Here is a 27,737-nt window from a genome sequence, read left to right on the forward strand (position 1 = left end):
ACTGGTTCAGGTAGTTTTGATCCATAAACACAAAAATCCACATTACTAACAGAATTTAGAGATCTTTAGTTAATAGAATAAAATAACTTTTTTGTGACCTAACTGCAGCATGATGTTGATGCCTCTCAGATCCTTCGAATTAATAACTCAGACACAAAAGGTATTGCTACCACTTGGGTTTTGTTTGAATTCTAAGTAAAAATAATTTATTTCCCAGAATACAGCTTTAGTTGAGCATGGCAAAATCACATTGGGCCAATGGATTCCTGCCTCATTTCCATAATTATCATAAATACACACAAAAGCATAAATAAAGAATAAAGAATTAACTTCACAAATATACTTGGAACAAGACATAAAGCTGCAGAGTATCACCACATTTAACTCTCTGCTGTAATAAATGCCACAGACAAATAGAGTTAAAAGGGTTAATTAGTCACCGGTGGTTATTTTAATTGCAGTATTGAAAATCAGGCACAAATGCTAGAAGAATTCTCATTACAGGGTTACCTGGGCTTTAATGGGAGGGTTCGCCTGGGAGAGCGGCATCTCTAAAACATTGTGGAACTGATTACATCTCTTCCTCCCCTTTACCTTTCATAATTAGCTGTACACTATTAAGTTAATGCACATTTATCTACAACAATTCAATTCAGACTGCAAGAGAGAATCTTTCTAGTCTATAATTACACTCCAGCTTAATTAGCATAATTTCCACTGCACATATTTTAATAAAGAAGCTGCCATTATGGGTTGGCTTCCCATGTGGAAACTCTTCCAGGGAGATACAAATGCTTCCTACTCTCTAACTGCCACAAATGCAGAGATGACCTAAAGCTGACTTTCTTTTCTTGTCTTTTTCTTTTGTTTTTTTTTTGAGACAGAGTCCAACTCTGTTGCCCAGGCTGGAGTGGAACGGCGCGATCTCTGCTCACTGCAACCTCCATATCCAGGGTTCAAGCAATTCTCCTCAGCCTCCCGAGTAGCTGGGACTACAGGCACCTACCACCATGCCTGGCTAATTTTTGTATTTTTAATAGAGACAGATTTTCGCCATGTTGGCCAAGCTGGTCTTGAACTTCTAACCTCAGGTAATCACCCACCTCGGCCTCCCAAAGTGCTGGAATTACAGGCGTGAGCCACCGTGCCTGACCTGAAGCTGCCTTTCCTTGAGATAGGACTGTTGGGAAGGGCAAGTTTCTGCAGGAGGGGACCTGATGGACTCTCCCCACGTGGAGCTAACGGCTAATCCTCCGTGATGGCTGAGGGCTGGTGATGGGGGATTTGGCAATGGTGCCACGTGATGATGGGGTTTGACCTCATCGGTCTGCAAATGTCTCATCTGAGAGGCTTGAAAAACATTTCTAACAGTTTATTTTGGATCTGGCTCTCCAGGGGAAAGCCATTTGAGTGCCTGAAATCCAGCTACCACTAGATGTCACCAGTCATTAACTGGGACACAGATAAATGAGCCCTTTAAGATGTTTTCATTAACTTGAAAGACCCTAAGCAACTGGTTGTCTTCTCTGCAGCTCCCTTGTGTGGGAGCCTGTTAACAACGAGGGAGCCAATCTATTTGTCCAGCCCTGAAATGGCAAATGCCTACCGTGTGATTTAAAAGGACTGCACACACTTTTCAAGTGTTAGAAATCTGTCCTGATAATAACCAGAATTGTCTGATATAAAGGAAAATCTTCAGTTCCAGTAGCTCATTATATTTTGCACAAACATCTGGCTATTCAAATAAAGTTTGCAAAAAAGATTTTGCCAATGGCATTAATGTTCTTACCAGATCTCTTAGAGAGAAGAATGAGAGGCATTTTGCCTCCTCTGAATTTCCTGATGTTGAACGGGAAGTCACAGTATGATGCACAAGAAGATGAGCTTCGAAAAAGAGTAGGAAATCATCGCTATCATCCAGAAAAACTTTAATGAGAAAACTAGAAAGGAGGCAAATGCAACAAAACAATGATTGTTGTGAATTCCCAAAAAAACTGTTTCAAATCCAAAAGTGGCAAAGGTAGAAAGTGCGATTCTACCAATGGTTGAAGAGTCCTTGAAAGAAGTAGGGGTTTTTAGAGATGCTAGACACCAGCATCATTTCTGGAAAATCCAGATAGGTGCCATGAGGCATGGCACATGTGTCAAACATTTCCTTTTCTGCATGGATATTTAAAAATGTAAACATTTTTAAACACCTATTTTGAGTGAATTTAAAGAGTAATTTCAGTAAGGTATCTATTTACTTTCTCAGTCACCAAAGGTTCAATTTAAAAATAACGCAACAGCCCGGGTGCAGTAGCTCATGCCTGCAATTCCAGCATTGTGGGAGGTTGAGGTGGGCAGACAACTTAAGGCCAGGAGTTCAAGATCAGCCTGGAAAACATGATGAAACCCCATCTCTACTAAAAAGTACAAAAAATTAGCTGGGCATGGTGGTGTGCACCTGTAGCCTCAGCTACTCGGTTTCAGGGGTTGAGGCAAGAGAATTGCTTGAACCTGAGAGATGGAGGTTACAGTCAGCCAAGATCACACCACTGCACTCCAGTCTGGGTGACAGAGTAAGACTCTGATACACAACAAATTAAAAATAACATAAAAATAACATAGCAAATATGTACAAAGCACTATCACACTATACTGAATGGATTAAAAAATGATGTAATGAAGACTCATTTATGCCATTACAATCTGCATTTTTTCACTGCAACACTAACCATTTAGAGCTTATGTGCCTGCAGACAGCTACTTAAACTTGTACTTATGTCTTCAAAATTATGGGTAAATTTCTTTTCTTTTAAAACAAGATGTCCATTGCAGGGAGCAATGTGCACACTGATTCTTTTAAACTCTGCCACTGTTGCAAAGGTTTTCCAATAGTATTCTCATAGATGTCTGAAGAGATAGGGAATGTTAGTTAACAAAACTGAATTGTCCTCATTTCAAACGTGCATAAATGCTCACTCTGTTCCTTTTCTTTATCAAAACTTTTCATTTAGAAACACAACAACAAAGCTAAGAGCATGGCCTCTGGAGGCTACCTGCCTTGGGTTTAGTTCAACTTCTCTGCTTACAGACTATGAGACTGTGGGCAAGCTACACTAGCTCCCTGGGATTTAGTTTGCTCAGTTGTAAAATGGAAAAATAACATCAGCCAGCTTATAGAACTGAAGAGGAATGAATGGGGGAAAGTGAGGCAGTAAGCTTTGAGCAGCGCTTACTCCAAGCAAGTGATAACTGAATCACTCATCTTTATTTGCTCCTTAGCCTTCAAAAATGTAAGAAAACAGCTTTAGAACACTTTGGGACCCTTGATCTGCAAAACTTCTCTTTGAAATCTACTCTGGTTTATTACAATAGAAATGCTAGAAAATAGTTTCCTCTGATTTATTGATCTTACCAAAATAGATATAGTCTTTAAAAACAGTACACTGTCTCTTCACTTTAGAAGGACCTAGATTTCAGCCTACATTTACATTATATTCATACCTGATATTCAACTGGACCACAGCACATATTTAACTCATTGTACTGTAATGGGATTGAATGAACTGACATAGATTTCCATGTTTAATATAAAGAAATCAGTGCTTCTGGCTTCACAAAGACCACATGAATAGGAAGTTCATAATAGACGGTTGGCATAAATGTCAATATTCACAAAAAAGGTGCCTCTTTTTGAAACTGCTGCCAGAGTTCCTCTCCAGACTTGCACTTTGGACTCCTGCAGAATGATTTTTACAGGAGTAAGCTCTCTCCTCTCAGAATATGCAGGACATCATCTGTATTTACTTTAATATAACATAAACCAAAAGACAGACCTGGTCAGAAAGTTAGATATTTCTCTAGAAAAATTATGCTAGTGATTGAAAATGAAAAAACATGGGGCCTTGAATTGCATAATTATGTCAACCTTGGAAATATTAATCACATGACAATTATTTTTCAAAAATTTACATATGTATAAAACAACATTCACAAACATTATATTTCACCAATTCTTAACTTCAAATGGGAGACAAAACTTTGTGGCAAACTTCAACTAAATTTGTATCTAAATCCTCAATGTTGAGTCCACTTCCCATGAAGTTTGAAATTTACTAGAATTAGTTCCTTCTAGAAGAACTTCCCCAAAGTGGGGCTGTTGTTATTTTTATTTCACTCACAAAATGTGTGAGCATGGTAGGATTTTTCCCTTTACATTATTTCTGAAGTTCTAACATGTAACCTATATTATATATATATAGATATATAACTATAAAAACTATATAGTTATATACGTTACATAGTTATATAAGTTATATATATGTTATATAGTTATATATATAGTTATATAGCTTATATAACCAGAGACACACACGTTAAGCAATGCATTTATATGTAATTAATATACATTGTCTAATAACAATTGGTGAAATACCACACATAACAACTATGCAACTTGTCAGGAACATGATTGTGTTTCTATAAGCCTATTAGTATACATTCAAAGGAAAACAATGTGGTATTAAAAAAAAAAAAAAATCCGGCTGGGCACGGTGGCTCAAGCCTGTAATCCCAGCACTTTGGGAGGCCGAGACGGGCAGATCACGAGGTCAGGAGATCGAGACCATCCTGGCTGACACGGTGAAACCTCGTCTCTACTAAAAAAATACAAAAAAACTAGCCGGGCGAGGTGGCGGGTGCCTGTAGTCCCAGCTACTCGGGAGGCTGAGGCAGGAGAATGGCGTAAATCCGGGAGGCGGAGCTTGCAGTGAGCTGAGATCCGGCCACTGCACTCCAGCCTGGGCGACAGAGCGAGATTCCGCCTCAAAAAAAAAAAAAATCCATTCATTGTAATATTTAGCCTGTGGGAATTTTCATGCTTTTCAGTCTCCGATTTCTGTCTGAATTAATTTTTACTAAACAGGGAGACAATAGATTATGCAATGCTCATAAAAAATACAGGATCCCTGCTTCAACACATGGTACCATGAGAAGCAGCATTAGAAAGGATAAAGCTTTTTTCTCCCTAAATCAGTGTTCAACATTATACTTCTAGGCTATGTCTCTTAATACTTTCTTTGGTTGGCATTATTGGATTACTGCAACCCAATCCTTAGGCTTATTATTGCAAGAAAGCTTAAAATAGCAGATAAGAAACCTTCAATAACCAGCAGATAGAAAAAGCTGACCAAATAATAGTTCATGTGAATGCCACGTGGAACCAAACATGAAAGTATTTATTGAAGTTAGATTATATGAAGAAACATACTAATTAGCACCCTTTAGCATTTGGCAATAAAATACAAACTACCTAGAAGAATAAAAGGAACATGTTAATCATTACTGTCACTATGACTTTAGCACTACTTTTAAAAATGTTGAATGAGCCACAATATAAAATAATTACATGGCAAGTCAGTTCACATATACCCAAACACACACATACGTGTATGCATAATTAAGTGAAAAACAAGTTATCCTTGCAAAGGTAGACGCATTTGATCAGGCTCTGTTCTTTTCTAGTCTGTTCTGTTTGTTCTGTTCTATTCCATTACATTATTATTCTACAAACACTGTTCAAGACCAATAAAAGTATTTTACCACCCACTAATGGATCACAACCTGTAGTTAAAAAGTGACTATACAAACACATGTACATGTGTAAATTAATGTATGAGAACTAGATAACCATGCATACTCATATCACATAAAGTATTGCATATACAATATTAACAGTTTGGCAATTTGGGTAATACTTAGCTTTAAAAGCTAAAAGTAAACCAAGGAAAAAAAGAGCTTGCTTTCATGATTTTAATTTTATTTAATTTCCTGGTTTATTGGGTATTTCCTTCCTTCCCTTCCTCCAAAGATATGGTCTGCTTTTCAAAGATATGTGCACATGATGAGAACGACAGCAATGTTGAGAATATTGCCCCCTGCCACCTGGACACTCATTTCAATTGTCAGAATGAGTTCCACTGCCGTTATGACATCTTTTATATTCAGATAAAGAGGGAATGATGGGCTTAGATGATACACTGGAAAGGATTATATTGTACCTTTAAATATATCATGTCATCTGCAAATCTGGCTCCAATTACCAAGTGGGTCCTCACCAAGGACTGACTGAATGAGAAATGAGCGGGAGTTTGAAATGGGGGTGCCCTGGGATGTGTGGGGGAAGGTTTCAGCCTAAGATAATTCTTCATCTTACTTAACATAAGGAGAAAACAACTTTTACTGGGTAGGATACAAATTGTACATCTTAAGCTACAATACCCAAACTGTTTTGGGAATTGTACAAATGAAAATATAAATGAAATATAAATATAAATAAACTGTTTTGGGAATAATACAAATGAAAATATAAAAATATTTTATAAAATATTACAAAATTATTTCCTTTTACAAGTATAATTGCCACTTTTCTAAAAAAATACAGTTCATTATTTTTTAAAATATCAATTCCTGACAAACAGAGTTTAGATAATTTTCACACCAAAATTTGTGGATTAATTCAGAAAACAATTATAGCAATGTGCGATTATTTCCGTGACAGAATTCTGTCCTCTCTTCATTTGATCACTCACCATCCACTGTGAATCACACCACTCTATAGCCACTCAGATTATTTTATATCCATCAATTATGACATATTCGTTAATCTTAAATAGTTAGAGGCATTTGACAATGCTGTTCCTCTGTCAGAGTCTAGGAAATTTTTTTTTAAATACATTATTTTAGGAAAGATAAATGTTTCTAAATCAATGTTTTACATGTATTTTAAATCAAGGCCCACAATAAAATGCTTAGATCCACCCATGCCACACTCACAAATCTGATTCTTTCCTAAAATGTCAAACAAAACCCAATCTTTCCTTACTACGGTTATTATAATCTATTCCATCCTATTCAGTCTCCTAAATACTACAACTCCATCGTAGGTGGTCCCCAGGTGGAAAACAACATTGTACTAATTCAACCAGGTCATAGACTCTTGAGCTGCAGTACAACTATGCCACAAAAATATCATCATCAAATTTTCATTTGCACCACTTAGACTATCAAAGGGCAAAGGGCGACCTTACTAAAATATATTAGGGCAAAGTATCTACTTTTATAATTCAGAGAAAGACATTAGAATTTTATCCATGAGTATATAAAATTAATGATATGTTAGAGTAGGTATCAAAATCTGGCCCTTGGGACAAATCTGGACCACCTTCTTTTATTGTACAACCTGTAAGCTATAAATGGCTTCTACAGTTGCACATTTATAATCTATCTGATGATAGGGAACACTAACTTTAAAGACCAGCTAGTCATTCTCACAAAAAGTAATCCCATTCTTACTGGCAGACCTGTGTTACAAAACACGATTATTATTGATATTATGAATTGTTTTTGAATTTCATTACTAATAATTTTGTGGAATTTTGTTTTCTCTCCTGTTAGATAAGTATCTACATATAGTCTTTTCAGTTTTGCCTCTCGGCCCATGAAGCCTAGAATATTTGCCATCTGGCCCTTCACAGAACACTTGCTGACCCAAGTATTTGAGCTGAATGAAAAATAATTGTCATTATTATTATTATATATACCTGTCAAATCAGAAAGTGATCTGGCTACAACCTCAACACACCCTGAGGCTCAAGTGGACACATGGGTAATACGCACACCAGGTGTGTAACTAGCTAAGTGTATGAGTCACACCGCCTTCGGTGAGCCAGGTGCAAAACTGTCCCCTTGGTTATAGGGAGAAGCGTCTCACTGAAGAGGAGTCCCTCTCTTCAGCCAAGGAAACTCAGACGCCTTCATTAAAAATAACTTTGCATTTATTTTATTAAGTGCCATAAGCTTGAAGGAAAATTGGGCTTTTCGGTCACTGAAATTTCTGTTCACTTAATTCCTTCCATATCACGGGACCGTGCGCAGCTCTACAGCAGGAGACATTCTACTTAATCAGCATTGCGGTGAGATGAGCTGTTCCCATCTCCTTGCGACAGCAACTGCATTTTGAATAACTGACACTTATCGGCCCAGATAAATGGTATTATTGGGCAACCTCAGGTTTATTGCACTTGGGAAATTCACATTTGTTTCTAGGTTTACATGAAGCAGCATGGGTTAGCTCCCTCTGTGTGTATTTTCCACTAGAAGAAAAAGGTTGTGCACCATCCTGATACACAGTAAGTTTTCCTAAAAAGACGTTTCGCTCTTCTGGATATTAAGATTTTAAAGTTTAGCACTGGAAAAACACAATTTGAGTGAATACATAGATTTCCTCATGGCGGGGGGGGTGGTTATTTATGTCTTCGCTTTTCATTTTTCCCATGTTTTACCTGGACTACTCCTGCTTCACGCTTTCCTTTCCTCCTGCTCTCATAAATATTTACCTTGAGAACATGCTGAACTGAAAACCTTAAACAACAGTCCATGTCAACATTCATCACTTGTTCTCATTCTAACTAGGGGCTGAGAGCCAAGGTACTTTCTATTGGTGTAATCCCTGACAGCTAGTTGTACTCATCCTAGAAGTAATATTTTCCAACTTTATGAAAATCTTACTTAATTTTCATGACATGTATTCATCAAAGCCTCATTTCTTAAAGCCTTTGGGCTGAAGAATGCATGGAGGTTTCTATGACTGCTTTGAGTGTTGATTAAATATTTTTGGCCACATATCTATTTTAGCAACAACTAATAACTTTTTCATATGAAAGGACCATCGCATTAAATCTTCATTTCATGTGAACAAAGAATGGTAAACAACCTGTCTCAGCAAAAATGTGAGACAAGCCCGAGACAGAAACAAACATGCTCAATATCACATTGAAAATACATTTGGGACAGTAATTAGAAAACAAACAAAACAAAGAAAATAATTTTCACAGAAAGTTGATTTAAAAAAAAAAAAAATACAACACCAAAACACAAAACACTTAAAAATTTCCCTGGAGCAAGATTTAATCTGTTGGAATTAGATTATAAAATAATCAAGTCTGGCAATTAATTATCTTCTCCCTGCATATAATATTATAGTTTATTTTTGCTTGTTAACCTCTAATGAAAACAATGTTTTTCTTCTAAGCAAAGGTTTGTTGTTGTTGTTGTTGTTGTTGGAACAAAGAACTGTTTTCCAAGGAAAGAGAGTGAGGCAGGTCTAGAACTAGCGATCTACAAGAGAGTTCCAAAAATATATTAAATATTTCTTTGTCATTAATGAACATTCTAAAAATCTCGGTGTTGCAAGAAAAACAGGAAATCTGGGGCTTAACTGGTACTTGGCCTTCCTAGGGTGTTTCATCAACGTTACTAACCTAATTATGGGTGTAGAGTTGGTAGGAAGCTGGAAGAGCTGATTCAAATTCTCTCCAAAGATAAACTTATGCAGGCTAATACGTGGGTGGGAAAAGTGTCCTCAACAGGCCTTTCAAAGTGCCAGGCACCATTACAAGCGATTTATGTATAAATCACTTTATTTAATTCTCACACAATGCTATGGGGTAGGGGCTATTAATGCCCCCACTTTACAGATGGGGAAACTGAGTCACAAAGGCACAAGTAAGTGGCCCAAGGTCACACAGCTAACAAGCAGCAGAGGCAGGATTCAAACCCAGAGCATCTGGTGCCTCCTAATCCCTGCTCAAAATCAACAGCTGGTTAGTGGTGATGTCACGACTGGAAGCCAGCTCTCTCAGCTTTTGCTCCAAGTGTCCTGACAGCGGCCAGTGAGGTGAGCACTGAGAGAGAAGGATGCAACACAGGACACGATGGGTTCCAATTCTGACCCGTGGATTCCCAGCAGGCCCACTGATACACGCATCTGCTTCTCAGTCTCTTCCATAATAAGAGGGGTAAGATCCTATCCACCACTCTGGGTTGCTCTGTTAATGAACGAGCATTCATTGCAAGAGCACTTTATTTTTTTTTTTTGAGACGGACTCTTGCTCTGTCGCCCAGGCTGGAGTGCAGTGGTGCGATATCGGCTCATTGCAAGCTCCGCCTCCCAGGTTCATGCCATTCTCCTGCCTCAGCCTCCCGAGTAGCTGAGACTATAGGCGCCCGCGGCCAGGCCCGGCTAATTTTTTGTATTTTTAGTAGAGACAGGGTTTCACCGTGTTGGCCAGGGTGGTCTCGATCTCCTGACCTTGTGATCCGCACATCTCGGCCTCCCAAAGTGCTGAGATTACAGGCATGAGCCACCATGCCCCGCTGCAAGAGCACTTTTAATCAAGGAGATGCTTAATAAACATCATTTCTCTCTCTTACACTACACACATTCACTCCCTTAAACCTTTCTTGGTTCCCTGCTTATTTATAAATTCCTACAGCTCTATATTCAAGGGAAACGGGACTTTGAAACAGCTAGAATTAAAGTTTGACATGACTTCAAATTAATCAGGATTCTATTTAGTGTCAATCCATGGGGGAATTTATTGAGTAGAATGTGTTTCTTCAAAAGACATTTTACTAATTGTGTTTTCTAGACAATTTAATGCCAGCCAGAGAAACATACAATTTGTAGGTTGCTGAATATCTGATTTTAATTCCCAACTCATTCATTACTTGCACATGATCTAAAAAATACAATTAAAACCTGGTCTTAGTTGTTTCTTAGAAACTCAAAACAACTTTATTTCTTTAGATAATTAAGTGATGTGACTTTTCCAGAACACAAATAATGATGTATTGATTTAAAACAAATAAATCATACATCTCAAATTATAAAACTGTGCATAGTGGGTTGCAAAGTGGCCCCCAAAAAGATACATCCAAGTGCTAATCCCCAGTATCTGTTAATGTGACCTTATCTGAAAGCAGTGTGTTTGCAAATGTAACTGAGTTTAAGGATCTCAAGAGGAAATCAGCCTGGATTCAGGGTGGGCACAACATCCAATGACTGGTGTCCTTATAAGAGAAAGGAGAAGGAGATTTGAGACATGAACACACAGAGAAGAAGGCCATGTGAAGATGGAGTTAGAGATTGGAGTGATGAGGCCACAAACCAAGGAAAGCCAGGGGCCACTGGAAACTGGAAGAACCCTGAAAGAATTACCCCTAGAGCTTTCCAAGGGCGTGGGCCTGCTGATTTCTTGATTTTAGACCTCTGGCCTCCAGAACTGTGAAAGAATACATTTCTGTTGCTTTAAACCACATATTTAGTAGTAATTGGTCACAGCAGCCCAAGGAAACTAATCTACTATATCTTTGAAGAGAAAAAGAAATGCCATCTAATGAAAATTCTCCCTTACTATGTAGAAAACTTGAAAATGATTCCCCCTTGCCTTTTTTTTTCTTTCCTAGAGCAGTGAGAGAAAATATTTTTAAAGTAATCCTCAGAGCATAATCAGAGGATACAACTCAATAGAAGTTTTGGTTCTTTAACATTATTTAAGAAAATGTAAGCTTTTGAAACTCTCACTTTTATTGAGAACAACACAAATTACAGATTTTTCCAATTTTATAATTCACATCATCAAAGAAGAGGAAATAATTGCTTTAGAAAAAACATTTTGAACTCATTTGTTAATTAAAAAAATAAAATAACTTCAGAACAGCTTAAGTCCCAGAAAGAAACTTCAAGGGCCAGTCTTCAAGAGCTGCTTTGGAATGTTATGGGCTGCTCTGGTGCTTTAGGCATTTTTAAAAATATTTATTTATTTATTTATTAGATGGAGTCTCTCTTTTACCCAGGCTGGAATGCAGTGGCACGATCTTGGCTCACTGCAGCCTCAACCTCCCAGGTTCAAGTGATCCTCCCACCCCAGCCTCCGGAGTAGCTGGAATTACAGATGTGCGCCACCACACTTGGCTAATTTTTGTATTTTTAGTCAAGTTAGGGTTTCACCGTGTTGGCCAGGCTGGTCTCGAACTCCCGACCTCAAGCCATCCGCCCACCTTGGCCTCCCAATGTGCTGGGATTACGGGTGTGAGCCACCGCAACCAGCCTGCTGTAGGCTTTTATGCTGTCTGACTTGGGAGACAACAGTACCCAAGTGCACTTCCCTTTCCAGATGTCCAACCTCCCCATAGCTCCTCTCTCTCTCAGACAGCCAGCACATCTACAACTTTGCTGCAAAACCTCTTGTCTCCACTTTTCTGTACCCCACAGTAGTTACTTCTTTTCTTAGGGACTTTATCTTGGCTCCAACACATTCTCTAAAAATCCCAGTATCCCTCCAACTAGGATGTTCTTCTTAATTTCTTATAAGCTCAGTTCTCCTTGTGCCTCCCCACCAGCTATCCCCATCGAAGGTCACAAGGGACACGCCAATCCAATGCTTCTCTACAGTTGCCTTTCTACTCAACCTCTATGCACAATGGATAAGCTTTCCTTCTCCTGCATGTCTGGCCTTGCCCTTGAACTATCTTTATCTCTCTCCTGCCTCTGCTTCCTCACTGGGCTTCCTTTAGAGGTCCTATTTCCTTGTCTTTCATTTATTTATTCAACAAATATTGGTGGAGCATGTCTTATGTGCCAGGCACTGGAAAGCATGAAGAACAATTTCTTCCTTCGCAGAACTTGCATGCCACAGAGGAGGAAAACAGGAAGGAAGGCATCAAAGCTTGTTGGGCAGTTCCAGTGCTAGAGGGGACAAGTACAAAAATGACATAGGAAAAGGGGGAGTGGGAAAAGCTAGTGACCAGGAAAGACCTCAGTGAGGAGGTGACATTTGAGAAAATGCCTCCCTGGCTTCTGACATGAGAGGAGACAGGAGCAGGGTATGTGGCTTGAAGACGGTGGCCAGTTAGTAAGCTCAGGATATACATATGTGTGCATCATTGCAATACAGATGATAATCAAAGTCTTGAGTCTGGATGAAGGAGGGAAATGGATGAAGATGGGCAGAGAAGATATGTGAACACTGTGTCTGGGGCATCCCAAAATCAGTCACTCCTCCTTGAAGCACTCTCTTCTGGGGACCCACTTCTCCTGGTTTCCTCCTACTTCACAGGCTCCTTCTTTGTCTCTTTCCACAACTGTCCCTCATTGGTTGACTTCTAAGTGATGGCAGTCCCTAGGGCTCATCCTGGTCCTCTTCTCTCCTTTACCTTCACTCACTCCCACGGTGTTCCCATCCAGTCTCATGACTTTAATTAGAGTAGGGTATAGACTAGGGTGACAATACAATTTGCTGTCAAAACCCGATGCTTCTGGGACTGAAATGGGGTGATGTAAATATTTACACTGAGGAAAAAGGCTTCCATGGAACTGCCTTGGGCAGATGAGAATACATGATTGCTCGGCTCTATAGACAAATAACCTGTTGATTTTATACCACCAATCCAGAACCATCCTTGTCTTCCATACTGTGAAGTCCACTCAATACTTGAGACATTTGAGACAAAATATGACCAAAATTATGACACCCCCTCCAAAACTGTCCCTCTCACCATTTCCAGCAGCACAATTAATGGCAACCCATCCCTGCCTAAAGCCTGTAATCAACCCGTCAACATTTTCTGTCATCTCTACCTTGAAAATGTGCTTGTAATCTGACCACTTCTCATTCTCATCCCTGCACCCCTCTGGTGCAAACCCCACCATCTCTGTTTCAGATTACTTCAATAGCATCCCAATTGGTCTTCCTGCTTCTGATCGTAACCCCTGGTGTATACTTTCAAGAGAGCAGGAATAGCCAATCCACTTCAAAGCTAGGGAAATTCATGTCATCCCTCTTAAAGAGGCTGAATCCCTCTGGTGCCTTGCATTAGATGATTCATCCATTGTTATAAAGAAATACCTGAGACTGAGTAATTTATAAGAAAAGCAGTTTAACTGGCTCACGGTTCTGCAGGCTATACAGGAAGCATAGTGTCATCTGCTTCTGGGGAGACCTCAGGAAGCTTCCAATCATGGCGGAAGGTGAAGGGGGAGCAGACACATCACATGGTGAAAGCAGGAGCAAGAGAGAGCGAGTGTGGTATGGGGGTGGGATGTCACATAGTTTTAAATGTCCAGATCTTGCAAGAACTCACTCACTATTGCAAGGTCAGCACCAAGAGGATGGTGCTAAACCATTCATGAGAAATTTACCCCCATGATCCAGTCACCTCCCATCAGGCCCCATCTCCAATACTAGGGATTACAATTCAACCTGAAATTTGGGTGGGGGCAGATATACAAACTATATCATGTTTCCTCATCTTACTTGCAATACAGTCAAAGTCCATACCCCAACCACACTCAATTTTAAAAGTCTGATGTCTTATATTATGTAATTTGTTTTTGCTTCCCCCAACCCACTTCTATAAGCAGCATTTATTGTAAAGCTCAGAACATTTAAAATCCAGCAATGTCTTAACTCAAATGAAAAGGGACACAGGACAGCAAGTGTTAATATCAACCTACTAAAAGAAGATCAAATATCAATGTGGTGGAATAATAAAGGAATAATAATAATAATAATAATAATAGTAATAATAATAATAATGTTTTAGACTTCTCTGCTGCCATACAAAATACCACAGACTGGATGGCTTTAACAACAGAAATGCATTTTCTCATAGTTCTGGAGGCTGGTAAGTCCATAGTCAAGGTTCCAGCAGGTTTTGATTTCTGATGAGGTCTCTCTTCCTGGGTTGCAGGTGGCAACCTTCCTGCTGTGCCCTCACATGTGGAGAGAGATCAAGCCCTATTTCCTCCTCTTTTGTAAGAACATTAGTTCTGTGATATCAGAGCTCCACCTTTGTGACTTCAATTAATCTTAATCACCTCTTCGAAGTCCCCTCCAATACAATCATATGGAGGGGAGTTAGGGCTTCAATATATACATTTTTTTGGAAGGAAAACACAAGTCAGTCCATAGAAACAGATGGAAGCATTTACAGTCATGTTTCTCTCTTACACACACACTTGGCAATCCCTGAGCACTTTCACTTTTGTCCTGGGGGCCTCTTCCTTCCCCTAGTTTTTCTCTGAAGCTTGCATGCTACTCTAGCCCTGAAGACTCTATTATCCAGCCCTGTCTCTTCTTCCCACAGACCCCTCCTCAGCTGTGTGTCCTTCAACTCTCTAGATCAAGGAGCAAACTGAGGGTAAGGAGTGTGGGCAGTATAAGAAATGATGGCCCTGGGATGGCAGAAAGACTCATTTCAGATCAAGGTGGGGAAGAAAAAAGCAAAAGAAAAAAGATCAGACTTCACCTTCTTTGACTCAGTGTGTAACATGTTCACTACATGTGAAATCCTCCAGACAAATTAACGACCATGTAGCTACTGTATTGCAAAAAATATTGTATCAAACAATTTATGTTTTTGGCCTTTTAATGGCAGATGTTTGCTCCTTGGGTAAATGGTTTCTTCACCTTTAGGAAATAATTGCAGAAGCCCAGTAAATCCCAGAGAGGATAAGGTCACTGAGGGAAAGGAAAGGCCAAGTATGTTTACATTATTGACTAAAAGAGCCTTGGGGAAGCTACATTTCTGGAAATGTTCACGAACTCCATCGGTTTTTCTAAAATGTTCCTTTCGGTGACTAAAGCTGTTACCTCATGAAAGGTGTTAGTGCTACTGAAAGCAAACAAATATAGGAAATAGGATTTCATGAAGCAACAGCAAATAGCCATAAAATTCCATGAAGCAATGGCCAATGGCAAAAACTTGAAAGAGTATGCAAAATAAAGTCAACATTTGTAGACTGAATCTGTTTTCCTATCATGTATATTAGTTTGCTAGGGCTACCATAACAAACTATCACAGACTAGGTGGCATAAACAACATAGATTTGTTTCCTCACATTTCTGGAAACTTGAGATCACAGTGTCAACTGGTTTGGTTTCTTTGAGGCCTCTCTCCTTGGCTTGCAGCTGACTGCCTCCTCCCCGTGCATTCACATGGTTGTTCTCCTGTGTACATGCATCCTTGACATCTCTTTCACATCTAAATTTCCTCTTCTTATAAGGACACCAGGCAGACTGGGTGATGGCCAATTTTCACAGCTTCATTTTAACTTAATCACCTCTTTAAATGCCCCATCTCTAATTATAGTCATATTCTGAGGTACTGGAGGTTGAGGCTTTAACATATGAATTTTGGCTTAACACAGGTCATCCCAAAACATAGTGCTGAAAAAACTATCCTAAAACTTAGTAGCTTAAAACAATAGTCACTTATTTTGCTCACAAATCTAATTTGGGCAGGGCTCGGCAGGGACGGCTTATCTCTGCTCCAGGCAGTATAACGTGAAGAGACTGAAGTGGCATTGGAGAACCCAATCTCATGGTGGTTTGCTACCATGGCTGGCAAGTCAGTGTTGGTTGGTTGTCAATGGGGCATTCAGGGGCAGGACCATGGGCTGAAAACCTCAGAATATCAGCACGATCAGTCAATAGTGGTTGTTGAAAAAAAAGCAATTCATGCTTCTCATCTGACATTTCTAAGCTTCCTACCTGAGCACCCAGGAGAGTGACTGGCATGAAGTAAGTGCTAAATAATTACTAGTTTTTAAGTGCCCAGAGAAGATGTACGCAACAGGGAGAGTTAAGAGGTTGCAGACTTGATACCCTCTCTCTCCTAGCATGCAGCATCAGCATCTGATTTCAAGGATGATGTCAGGAAGAGAATCACGTGTTGTTTTGAAAATCACTACAAAGTGGTTCCGATAAGCTCCAAGCCCCCACAAAGATGAATGCTATAGCCTCGATTTACAAAAGGCCAGCAGCTCCTGCTAGATAGAGATCCTCCTCTGATGCATACACTGTTAGGGAATGACTGTTTTGTCTTTCTGTAGATGCCAGGCAATTAACATTACTTAGATTACCTAGGAGGGTATGATTTACATATCTTTTTTGAATCAATTGTGATAAAAAGTGGGCTTTCATATGTAAACTTAAATCTTGCATTGAATATTTGTAGAACAATAAGCCATGAATAAGTGCAATGCTTTTAAATTATTCCTTTTTATCTTCAATTGTTTATACAGGTTTAACTGCAACAATCTTAACTAACAACAAGTAATGCCCTGGCTATCGTACCATCGCACACTGATACATCTTTGCCAGATAATGTTTACTCAAAACTCAGGAAACTCGTGTTAAAATTTGCCTCGTTCTAGCACTCCCTCTTCCTCACATCTTTTTTTTTTTTTTTTTTTTTTTTGAGGCGGAGTCTTGCTCTGTCGCCCAGGCTGGAGTGCAGTGGCCGGAACTAAGCTCACTGCAAGCTCCACCTCCCGGTTCCCGCCATTCTCCTGCCTCAGCCTCCGGGGTAGCTGGGACTACAGGCGTCCGCCACCTCGCCCGCCTAGTTTTTTGCATTTTTTAGTAGAGACGGGGTTTCACCGTGTTAGCCAGGATGGTCTCGATCTCCTGACTGCGTGATCCGCCCGTCTCGGCCTCCCAAAGTGCTGGGATTACAGGCTTGAGCCACCGCGCCCGGCCCTCAGATCTTTTTAAGATGAAAGATTGACAAATGAAGACCCTTCAGCTGACCCAACAAGCTCAGCCTGATTTAATCCTCAATAGCCAGTCTTACAAAATTCTCCTAAAATGCTTTGACACCCTTACCACTGTTATTTGCTTTTACCCCAGCCCCTATGCTTTACCATGTTTACTGAAGAAATTCTGAGTAGTTTTTAACCAGGCTGCTTAATCCATGAGTTAACTCTCAGGCAAATCCTGTGGTTTTAGTAAGATAAAATAAAGAGTTTTTTCCCCGTACTGTATGGGAATTGAAATCACTTGCCCATGCCCAGTGTACAAATAAAGACTTTTTTTGGTATTTTTCTATGGTATAAGGAGTGTCATGATACTAAAGAGATACGTCAACTTCCTTGCTACTGTTAACATGGGAGGAAAAAAAGAGAAAAGAATCGGCCAGGTGCAGTGGCTCATGCCTATAATCCCAACACTTTGGGAGGCCAAGGCGGACAGATCATGAAGTCAGGAGTTTGAGACCAGCCTGGCCAACACAGTGAAACCCCATCTCTACTAAAAATACAAAAATTAGCCAGGTGTGGCAGCACACGCCTGTAGTCCCAGCTACTTGGGAGGCTGAGGCGGGAGAATCGCTTGAAAGCAGGAGGCGGAGGTTGTAGTGAGCCAAGACCACGTCATTGCACTCCAGCCTGGGTGACAGAGTTCTCATTAAAACAAAACAAAACAAAAACAAGATGGGAATCTGTATATTTGGAATTCAAAATGAAGAAGCTAATTTTTATAAACAAATATATGTTAGATTATTCACACATTTTTAGAAAATAAGTAAATCACACATTAAAAATTTCAGTACTGACGAAATTCTTGTAAACCTTAGAAAAAGTAATTCCTTAAGTTAAACAGCGGCAGCCATGCCATGCAGACCTTGTGGTTCTGTTCACGTCCTCTGATGGGTATTGTGGTTTTCCCTTGTCCAGTGTGCCTCTAATACAGTCTTTAACATGGGGGCGATTAGCAACCACCACCATGAAACTGTTTCTCTAATACTGAGAAGGTCCCTTTACTGAGGAAAGCCCAGCAGATTCCCGCTGCTGCCTGGTGTGGGCTCCACGCTCTTCTCCGTTAGGAGAATGTGGTTCTGAGTCACATCAGGTGTTCTGGTCATGTGAATTCTTCAGCCACACGGAGAGCGTGAGGCACCATCTGACAGCACTCCAGGGTAGTGCGGAGCTGTCAGTACCGGGCTCCTGCTGTGGGGAGGTGAAGGTTATGCAGGGCCAATCTCACTATTTTTTTATTTTATTTTTTTAAGTTCCAGGGTACATGTGCAGGTTTGTTACACAGGTAAATGTGTGCCATGGTGGTTTGCTTCACCTGTCAACCCATCACCTAAGTATTAGGCCCAACATGCATTAGCTCATTATCCTAATGCTCTCCCTGCCCTGCCCCCTGGACAGGACCCAGTGTGTGTTGTTCCCCTCCCTGTGTCCATGTGTTCTCATTGTTCAGTTCCCACTTAGAGGAGAGAACATGAGGTGTTTGGTTTTCTGTTCCTGTGTTAGTTTACTGAGGCTAATGATTTCCAGCTTCACTCAAGTCCCTGCAAAGGGCATGATCTTTTTTCTTTTTATGGCTGCATAGTATTCTATGGTGTATATGTACCACATTTTCTTTATCCAGTCCATCATCGATGGACATTTGGGTTGATTCCATGTCTTTGCTATTGCAAACAGCGCTGCAATGAACATACATGTGCATGTGTCGTTATAACAGAATGATTTATATTCCTTTGCGTATGTACCCAATAATAGGACTGCTGGGTCAAATCGATCTCATCATTAACTTTGCCTTCCAAGCATGTATGTGTTCTAGGCTGAAACTTTGCCTCTCTCACTGTCTGGACTGAGAATGGAGGCTGAGTGATAGCAGAAACCAGAAATCTGCTTCTTTTGTGTCACAGGGGTCTGGTGGCCTGACAGAGCCCCTCTCCTTGACAAAGCTTTAGTCAGGTTCCTATGAACCTTCTTCTCAATGAGACCTCAATCTTTGCTCTGTCCTTGCTAAGACCAGTTTTGGCAAGAATCCTGATAATTTAGTTTAGAGAGAATTCCCACCCTTGATATCTGATTCCCCTTAACATCTGATCAAATTCCTCATCCTTCACAATACTCCAGGTTATATCTGGTCCCCCAGCAAGAATCTTGTTAGATTAGCAAAGAACCATCTCCCCTTGAGGCTCCCTCTTGGTAATTTTTCATCCACTGACCCCACCCACCACCGCGTTCCTCCTTAGCTTTAAGTCCCCACTTTTCGTTGTATTCAGAAAGAAGCCCAGTTCTATAGTGAAATCTCTCTTCCTCTGTTGCAATAGTTTCTGAATAAAATCTGATTTTGCTGCTTTAACTACTGTCCAGCTCTGGTTCTCTTTCACAAGCCCCAGTCTAAAAGTTTTCCTGAAAAAGAGAAGATCAAAGACAAGGGAGAAGAGTTCTGGAAGAGACTAGAGGATAAACACAAGAGTGTATGAATACTAGTGAGAGGTGCTGATCAATATTTACTACCCCTTAAATTTGGAGACCTAAAAATTTGGAGAATGAGGGGGATTTTTCCCACTTCCCTCCAGAAAATAGACAGCTGACCTCTCTGCAACAACCTCTTGTGACTGCCGTAGAATGAAACAAAAGAATGGCAGGTTTGGGTACAGGGAGCCTGAGATACCACTCCTTCCTTTTGCTCCAATTCTTCCCTCTGCTTCCCTCTCAACCAGAATCCTCCTTACCTCCTATAAGCCCAGGAGGCCTTTCCTGCTACCCACAGGAACTAAGGAGGTGGTTGAGAGTTAAAAGCAAGGGAGTTTATTTCCAGGAGCTGGGGGGAGGTGCACACATGTATGTTAAATCCAAAGTGATTTTTAAATACATTAACAATACACAGTGTAATCTAAGTGTTAATAAGAGAAAATAGATGGATGCAGATAAATAATGATGCCACCGCATAAATGTAGGAGTAATATTACAAATTAGAGGACAAAGATACTAGAAAAATAAGTGCTTTTCCGGCAATTGATATCTGTGTGGAAAAAAACAGATCTCTACCTCACACTACACACAAGAAGTTGAAGACACATTTGAGAACAAATGTGAAAGGTTAAACCTAAATATTTAAATAAGAAAATAAAGGAGAATGATACTATGAACTTCATATAAGGAAGACTTTTAGACATATAAAGAACAAAATTTAAATACTTTAAAATTTACAAGTAAAAAAAAGAGACATGCCAAAAGTTGGAAGACTTTATAAGAATCTAGATACCATCAAAAAATTTAAATGCCTCCTATATAGTTAATAATGGTTTTCACTTACGAACCAATCCCACTGAAACACTTCACATGTCTTAAGTTATTAAAAACTCAGAAAAGTTCAACAAGGTAGATGCTTTTATTAGGCTCTTTCTTAAGAATAAAAAGACTACACATATTAAAGATAAAATTTTCCCAAGATCACATGAATAGCTGATATGGGACCTGCACCCAAGTGCCTTAGTTCCAGCACTCTCACTTGAAGCCAACGGTAAAATGGTCCCCATTTTACAATTCACAGACCACTAACAATGTTGAACACATGCTAAACTTCAGGTATAACTGGGGTTATGCAGAGTGAAGCAACCAACCCATCAAACTGGCAAAGATTTAAAAGGCTAACAGGAGTTGGCACATACACGGTGAAATAGAAACTGTCATAAACTGACAGTGGGAGTATAAAATGGGCCCAAGCATTTTCGACAACAAATGGAGAGTAATTCTTAAATTTGAAGATATACGTTCCTCTGGTTTAGCAATGTTCATGCTCCAAAAACACTCTTCCACATTTGCTCAGGACACATGCACAAGAACAGTCCTTCCTTGCTGTCTACCAATAAGAGCATGGAAACCATGTAAGTATCCATCAATCAGAGAACAGATGAATGCATTGTGGTCTATCCATGCAATGGAACACTACCAAGTAGGAAAAGAGGAATGAAATCTACATATACACATCCACGTGGATAAATCTCAATAACACTGTTGAGACAAAAAAGCATCTTTCTGGTATCTCTGTATCTCTGCGTATGTAGTACTATGATGCTGTGACAAATAATCTTATGTGTCAATTTGACTAGGCCACAGTATACAGATACAGTATTTGGTCAAACATTATGACAGATGTTTTTGTGAAGGCATTCTCTTAGATGAGATTAATGTTTACATCAGTCAACTTTAAGGAAGGCAGATAACCCAAAATGTGCGCGGGCCTCATCCAATCAGTTGAAGCCCTTAAGAGAAAAAGACTGCCCACCTTAGAAGTAAAGGGGATTCTGGCTGCAGACTTGAACTCTCCCTCGAGTCTCCAGCCCTGCTGACCTACCCTGCAGATTTTGGACTTGCCAAGCCTACACTAATGCTGAGGCCAATTCCTTAAAATAAATCTCTCTCTTTTTTTGTAGACATCTTTTTGTTGGTTGTATTTCTTTGGAGAACACTGAGTAATACAGATGTCAAAGGTGCCAATATTTAAAACACACAAAGCAGTTCATGGGCAAACACATATGTGAATGGTGTCCTTAGAAGTATTCAAGGTAGTGTCCTGCTTAATTCTCAATATGCAGGAATAACAGTCCATATACGACCTTTACAGTACTCTAAAGGGATGATTTGAAAAGTTTTATTAACATGCAAGAAGTGCAGGGGACAGGGTTAGACAATTCTGAGAGCTGCATTTAGAGTAAATTTCATTTTTCTAGAAAGTGAATATGCCTCCTTTTCTAGCATAAGAAGATGAGTTGATTTTCCTCAATTATAATTTGAATCACTGGACCAGTTCCAAAAAACTACACAAAAATGTTACACCAAAATAAAAACTCCACATCAGTTGATATAATAAATGCAAATTACCCATTTTCCTCAGCTGTAGTTTTTTTATTTTTATTTTGTAACAGCAAATAATTTATTTTCTTATGGGTATTATAAATTACAATGTGTTTTTCTCTTATGATTTTGGAGAAAATATGCTGTACTGATTTCTGGACCATGTCAGACATCATTCAGGTATGACACTTACATAACTCAATGCATTCTAAGTTATTAAACTACTGTAGGCAGATGCATTGCTGGAGGTTATTTGCTTTTGCATAAAATATGCCAATATTTTAAGGTGAGGTGGCATGGGAGCCACCTGCTATATATTTAAAGTCCTATGAGATTAGGATTCCAAAAGTAACACAAACACTAAATGACACTGATGTACTGACAATCATCTACGTTCATGTTCTTCTTTTTGTGCAGAAACTGCTTCTAAAATGTTTTCTAGTGTGCCTTCAAGTATTTTTTTTTAAATATGACTTGGGAAAAACAACTGCTAATTAATTTTAACACCATGTCAATTATGCTAACAAAATTCTAATTGAATTCCTTGTGATGCAGATCAGTCTTTCTTTGTGTGTTGTGTGAGTGCTTGCATGGGTGTAATTATTATATAGGCTCTCAGGTGTCAGACACTTATTAACTGTATCATAAACCTATACCGGGGGCTTGTTTGTCCACAGATCTTTTGACATATTTAGCTCTGTTTTCCATAGCTTTGGACAAATTAATGGAGAGAGCACAATTTTTAAGGTACCTCAGAGGTAAACCAATAGATTCTCATAATGGAAATGCAGCATTCTAGAAAGAAGGAAGAGACTGACTGTTCCGAATTGACTTTTTTAAAGAAATGAGAGAACAGTGGATGGGATTTATGTTATAAGGAATTAAGTTAGTTTCTTATTTCAGGCTGATTATAAGAGATTGTATGATGAGAACAAAAAAAAAAAGAAAAAGAAAACCAGAAAAGATTGTGTGCTGCAAGACATAAGAGGAGGCACCTTTAGGGGTGCCAAGGATGTTGTAACTTCAATTGCCGTCAAATGTGGAAACCCCGGCAGAGCACGTGTGGACATGTCAGTCCCTCAGCATACAGAATCCCCATGTGGCCTTTACCACCGACATGATCAATCTCAGTTCTGCTGTGGCCATCTCCCTGCAAGCCTTCTGCAGCCTGCCAGCCCCACCACCTGTGCTTCCAGGCCGCTATCTGCACCCCTTAGCACAGGTCTCATCAGATCCTCGTGCTGTCCTCTGCATGCATGCCTCTGAGTGCCTCAAGAAGTGCCTGTTTTCTCTTTCCAGTGTCCAGAGCATCTAACACAGTACGTGACCCAATGCAGGTGACTATGGGAACAAAATAATTCTGTCTTGTAAATTTTCACTCAGATGCTCTTAAGCACTCCTAGTCTGACCTCAGGCTCAGACTCCATATCCTAGTGGAGGAACAGCTACCGAGTAGCACAAGGGAAAACATTCTATGCTTTCTAACCAGACTGCGTATGGCATCTTCTCTTATCAAATTGGATTTGGCCAAAAGAACAACAGCTGAGCACTGGCAAAGTTATTCTTAGTATGCTCACAAAAGAGCAACTCCTCGCCTTCAAAATAGTCCTCTGCATCATGAGTACAGATGCACTCTCCTGCAGAGCCAACTGCTCAGACATCCCTATGGTATCAGTCAGACGCCTTTGGATACAAGTGACAACAACCCGAAAGATTAAACCATCAAACAGACAACAACAGCAACTGCTCTCTAGGCCCAGGGGACCTTAATCATCAGGCTTCTGTAACCTTTAAAAGAGAGGCTCAGAATGAGTCTCAGAGATCCTCTTCCTATGGTTCCCATCTAAGCTTCTCTTTTAATGTCACCTCTCATCTCTTCTAAGGCCACCTGTGGCTCCAGTTCCTCATTATTCACCACCAGAGATAAATGCAGATCATCCTTTTCGGTTCCAAGCCCTAAAGTTCCAGGGAAGAGCTCCCATGAGCTCAGCTGGTGCAAGGTGCTGAATTCTGGAGCAGTTACTGTCACCAGAAGGTGGGGCACTATGGTTGGTGACCTCTGGAAAAATCACCAGGATCACGCAGCAACAGAAAATGGCTCCCCTTTGCAACTACATGGATCCAGCATGGAGCAACACATTTTCCGGAAGACAAGGAGGTAGGATTCTGGACACATAAACTAAGGAATGTTTACTGCATGCTCCTAAAGAGTGGAGAATAGCAGCATTTTTACGTGGTTTTACAATAATGATGTGTAGCCAATTCCACTTCCCTCCCTCACCATTAGCAAAGACCCACTCTCTTACTACGTAAGTCTCTAAGTAATTTAAAAGCCTTTGCATTCTCTCTTGAACTAGATTATAAACCATGTGAGAACAAAATATGTTTTTAATTATGTTTATAACTACCTACGAGGTACCTGATGGGATGTTCATTGCATAATAAGAGCTAAACCTAGCACACATATGATTGTGGGTTTCTATTTGTAGCTCACACAATGATAGTGCATTTTGTACCCACTTTCAGTTCCAACAATAAAAGCAATTGCTTGCATTTGACCATTTCTACCTCTACCATGACTTTTCCTCCTTTAAATACCACTTTTATATTGAGAATTACATTTCATCCATAAATGAGTGACCTCATATGAATAAACACCCATCATTTCATGGAATCTGCTGAACAAATGACCCTGAATGCAACTATAATTTACCTTCAGAGAGAGCTTTTATAAAGCTACAAAAGAATTATATGAAAAGGTATGTTTCATAGAGAACATCTGTTTTACCCATGATTGATCCTTTTAAATGATCTCTGAAGTCAATTTGGTGCTTTGGCCTAAGTCTTGTGCTCAGATCCCTCTGTCACATTAAAAGAGATGAAGCAAAATCTGAGTCTTTCTAAAAAAATCCCTGATGGTTTTAACATAAAGTAACCTTAGTTGTTTATTTAATGTCACATAGTCAAGCAGGACACACTGAGCCCCTAAGAAGGGACATGTGCTGGCAGCTGGCTTTGTGAAGTTTAATTAAACTGTTGATTTTAGCAGAGTCCTAGGGAGTTAACATACCACCTATATTGGAGTCTTCACAGATGAAATCATGCTACTGGGGAGAGAGGGAAGTCAGATACATGAAGAGAAGTGAAGAGAAGTGACGTGGATTAACCATCTTCAAGGAATGGCGTGTTTCCCGGCTACTGCCTGGTGCTGTCCTGCCTCTCCCGTGCTCCTGACTGGGGTCCAGGTCTACCTGGGGGATTCATCCACCCATTGCTGCTGTCAACTAAAGGCAACAGCCTAACCTGGGAGCCACTTCTTCCCACAAATCCATTTTCCTTCGAATGTCTCTTATTTTTGTTCATTAATATTAAATACATTTTCCCATCATTCTAGGCTAGAAAACTTGAAGTAAATCTGAATTTCCCTCTCATTGTTTAGATTGAGTCTCCAAATGCCATTGGATTTTTCTCTGCAGTTTTTCTCCTATTCATTGGTCCCAAGTTTGATCCCGTTCCTTCATTAACATGAAGAGAATCATTTTCCCAGTTCACTGTGCCAATGTCTGCCACTTCCAATTCCTTACACAATTATTCTCAGATGAGCCTCCCTCATACACACACTTGCACATCACACTCTTCTGCTCAAAGCTCTCAGTGGTTTCCTGTTGCTTTTTGGGGGAGGGAACTAAATTTAAAGAAAAGAAACTCTGGTCCTTTCTCTCTGGTACTGACCTATCTCTCCAGATTCTCTTGCCACTCTTGCCAAACTAGCCTATTCACTTTTCTCCAAACATATCTCTAGCTTTATGACTTAGCTCCCCAAATCTCCCCAGTGCCTGATAACATGGAACAAAAAAAAAATACCTGAAACCTGGTACAAAATAGGCAGGCAATAAATGTCTGTGGAATGAATAAAAACATACAGACAAAACATTTACTTCCTGATGTCTTGCAAAACTGTATCTTAGCCACATTTCTCTTCAGGTTTGCATTTACCATAAATTTTTGCTTGCTATATCAACCAGCTATACAAAATTTCCCTAAATTAAAAAAAAATCCACATCCTGACCTATCCACCCCATAGACCCTGCTCCTCCTTTTGAGTTTCTAGCTCAGCTCATGGCAGCACTATGTACCAATCTGCCTGTGAAAAATAGAGACCTCACAATAATCCTTAGTTCCAAGTTCTCCTGCTTATGATTGAAGAGTTATCTGCATTGCCATGCAATAACAACAATAAAACAACAATAACAAATCTTACATTTATTGAGGAACTACTAAATTATGAGTTGTGTTGTATCTTTGCCCTGCTAAAATTCATAAATTGAAGTTCTAGTGCCCAATATCTCAGAATGTGGCCCTTTTTGGACACAGGGCCATAGTAGATGCATTTAGTTAAGATAAGGTCATACTGGAGTAGGGTGGGCCCCCAATCCAATATTACTGGCTGGAGTCCTTCTAAAAGGAGGGAATTTGGGCCCAGACATTGATATGGTTTGGCTGTGTGTCCCCACCAAAATCTCATCTCCAATTGTAATCCCCATAATCCCCACCTGTGGAGGGCGGGATGTGGCGGGAGGTGATTGGATCATGGGGGTGGTTTCTCCCATGCTGTTCTCATGATTGTGAGTGAATTCTCACAAGATTTGATGGTTTTATAAGTGTTTGACAGTTCCCCCTTCACACAGTCTCTCTTGCCTGCCACCATGTAAGACGTACCTGCTTCCCCTTCTGCCACGATTATAAGTTTCCTGAAGCCTCCCCAGCCATGCAGAACTGTGAGTCAATTAAACCTCTGTTCTTTATAAATTACCAAGTTTGGGGCAGTTCTTTATAGCAGTGTGAAAACGGACTAATACAGACATACTCAGGGAGAATACTATGTGAAGGCTGAGTGATGTTGCCACAGCCCAGGAACTGCCAGAAGCCAAGAGAGGCCTGGAATAAACCGTTTCCAGGAGCCTTCAGAGGGAATCTGGCCCTGCCAACACCTTGATCTCAGACTTCCAGCATCCAGAGCTGTGAGACAATCAATTTCTATTGTTTAAATCCTTTGGCAGCCCTTAGAAACTCATACACTAAGCACCAGCCAGTGTGCTAAAATCCTTTGCAAACTTAAGAGTTATTTAATGCTCACAATAACCCTGAAGTCATCTAGAGTTAGAGATTCATATAATTATTGTGCCATTATACAGCTGTGCAAACAAAGGCTTAGAAGTTAAGTACCTAGATCAAGGTCACTCAGATAAGCTCAGCTTTTTATCAATAGCACAGCAAACCAAAACATCTGTGATTCGAAAGCCCAAGTTCATACGCAATAAACTCCAGGCTCTCCTGATACATTTCCAAGCTGGGACAATGTTATACAGGTGACCCTCATACAATTCCCGTGCATTATACTATAGAATTTCCACCTAAGATATTCCTTGAGGTGCTCCTTGGAAATAGAAACTTGAACATAATTCAT

At 39.9% G+C, this 27,737-nt stretch overlaps 1 protein-coding gene and 1 long non-coding RNA gene across 5 annotated transcripts in view; both read right to left on the minus strand.

The window, feature by feature from the left end:
- Positions 1 to 27,737, minus strand: part of CTNND2 (catenin delta 2) — a 942,360-nt gene that overhangs the window by 296,542 nt on the left and 618,081 nt on the right. The window lies entirely within an intron of this gene.
- Positions 785 to 18,911, minus strand: LOC117064759. The gene is made up of 3 exons (XR_004429651.1): positions 18,690 to 18,911; positions 17,569 to 17,572; positions 785 to 794 (listed from the first exon to the last, which is right to left on the minus strand). It is a non-coding gene; the product is annotated as an uncharacterized LOC117064759 (long non-coding RNA).

Source organism: Trachypithecus francoisi, unplaced genomic scaffold (assembly GCF_009764315.1).
Source record: "Trachypithecus francoisi isolate TF-2019V2 unplaced genomic scaffold, Tfra_2.0 Lachesis_group2, whole genome shotgun sequence".
Lineage (NCBI taxonomy): Eukaryota > Metazoa > Chordata > Mammalia > Primates > Cercopithecidae > Trachypithecus > Trachypithecus francoisi.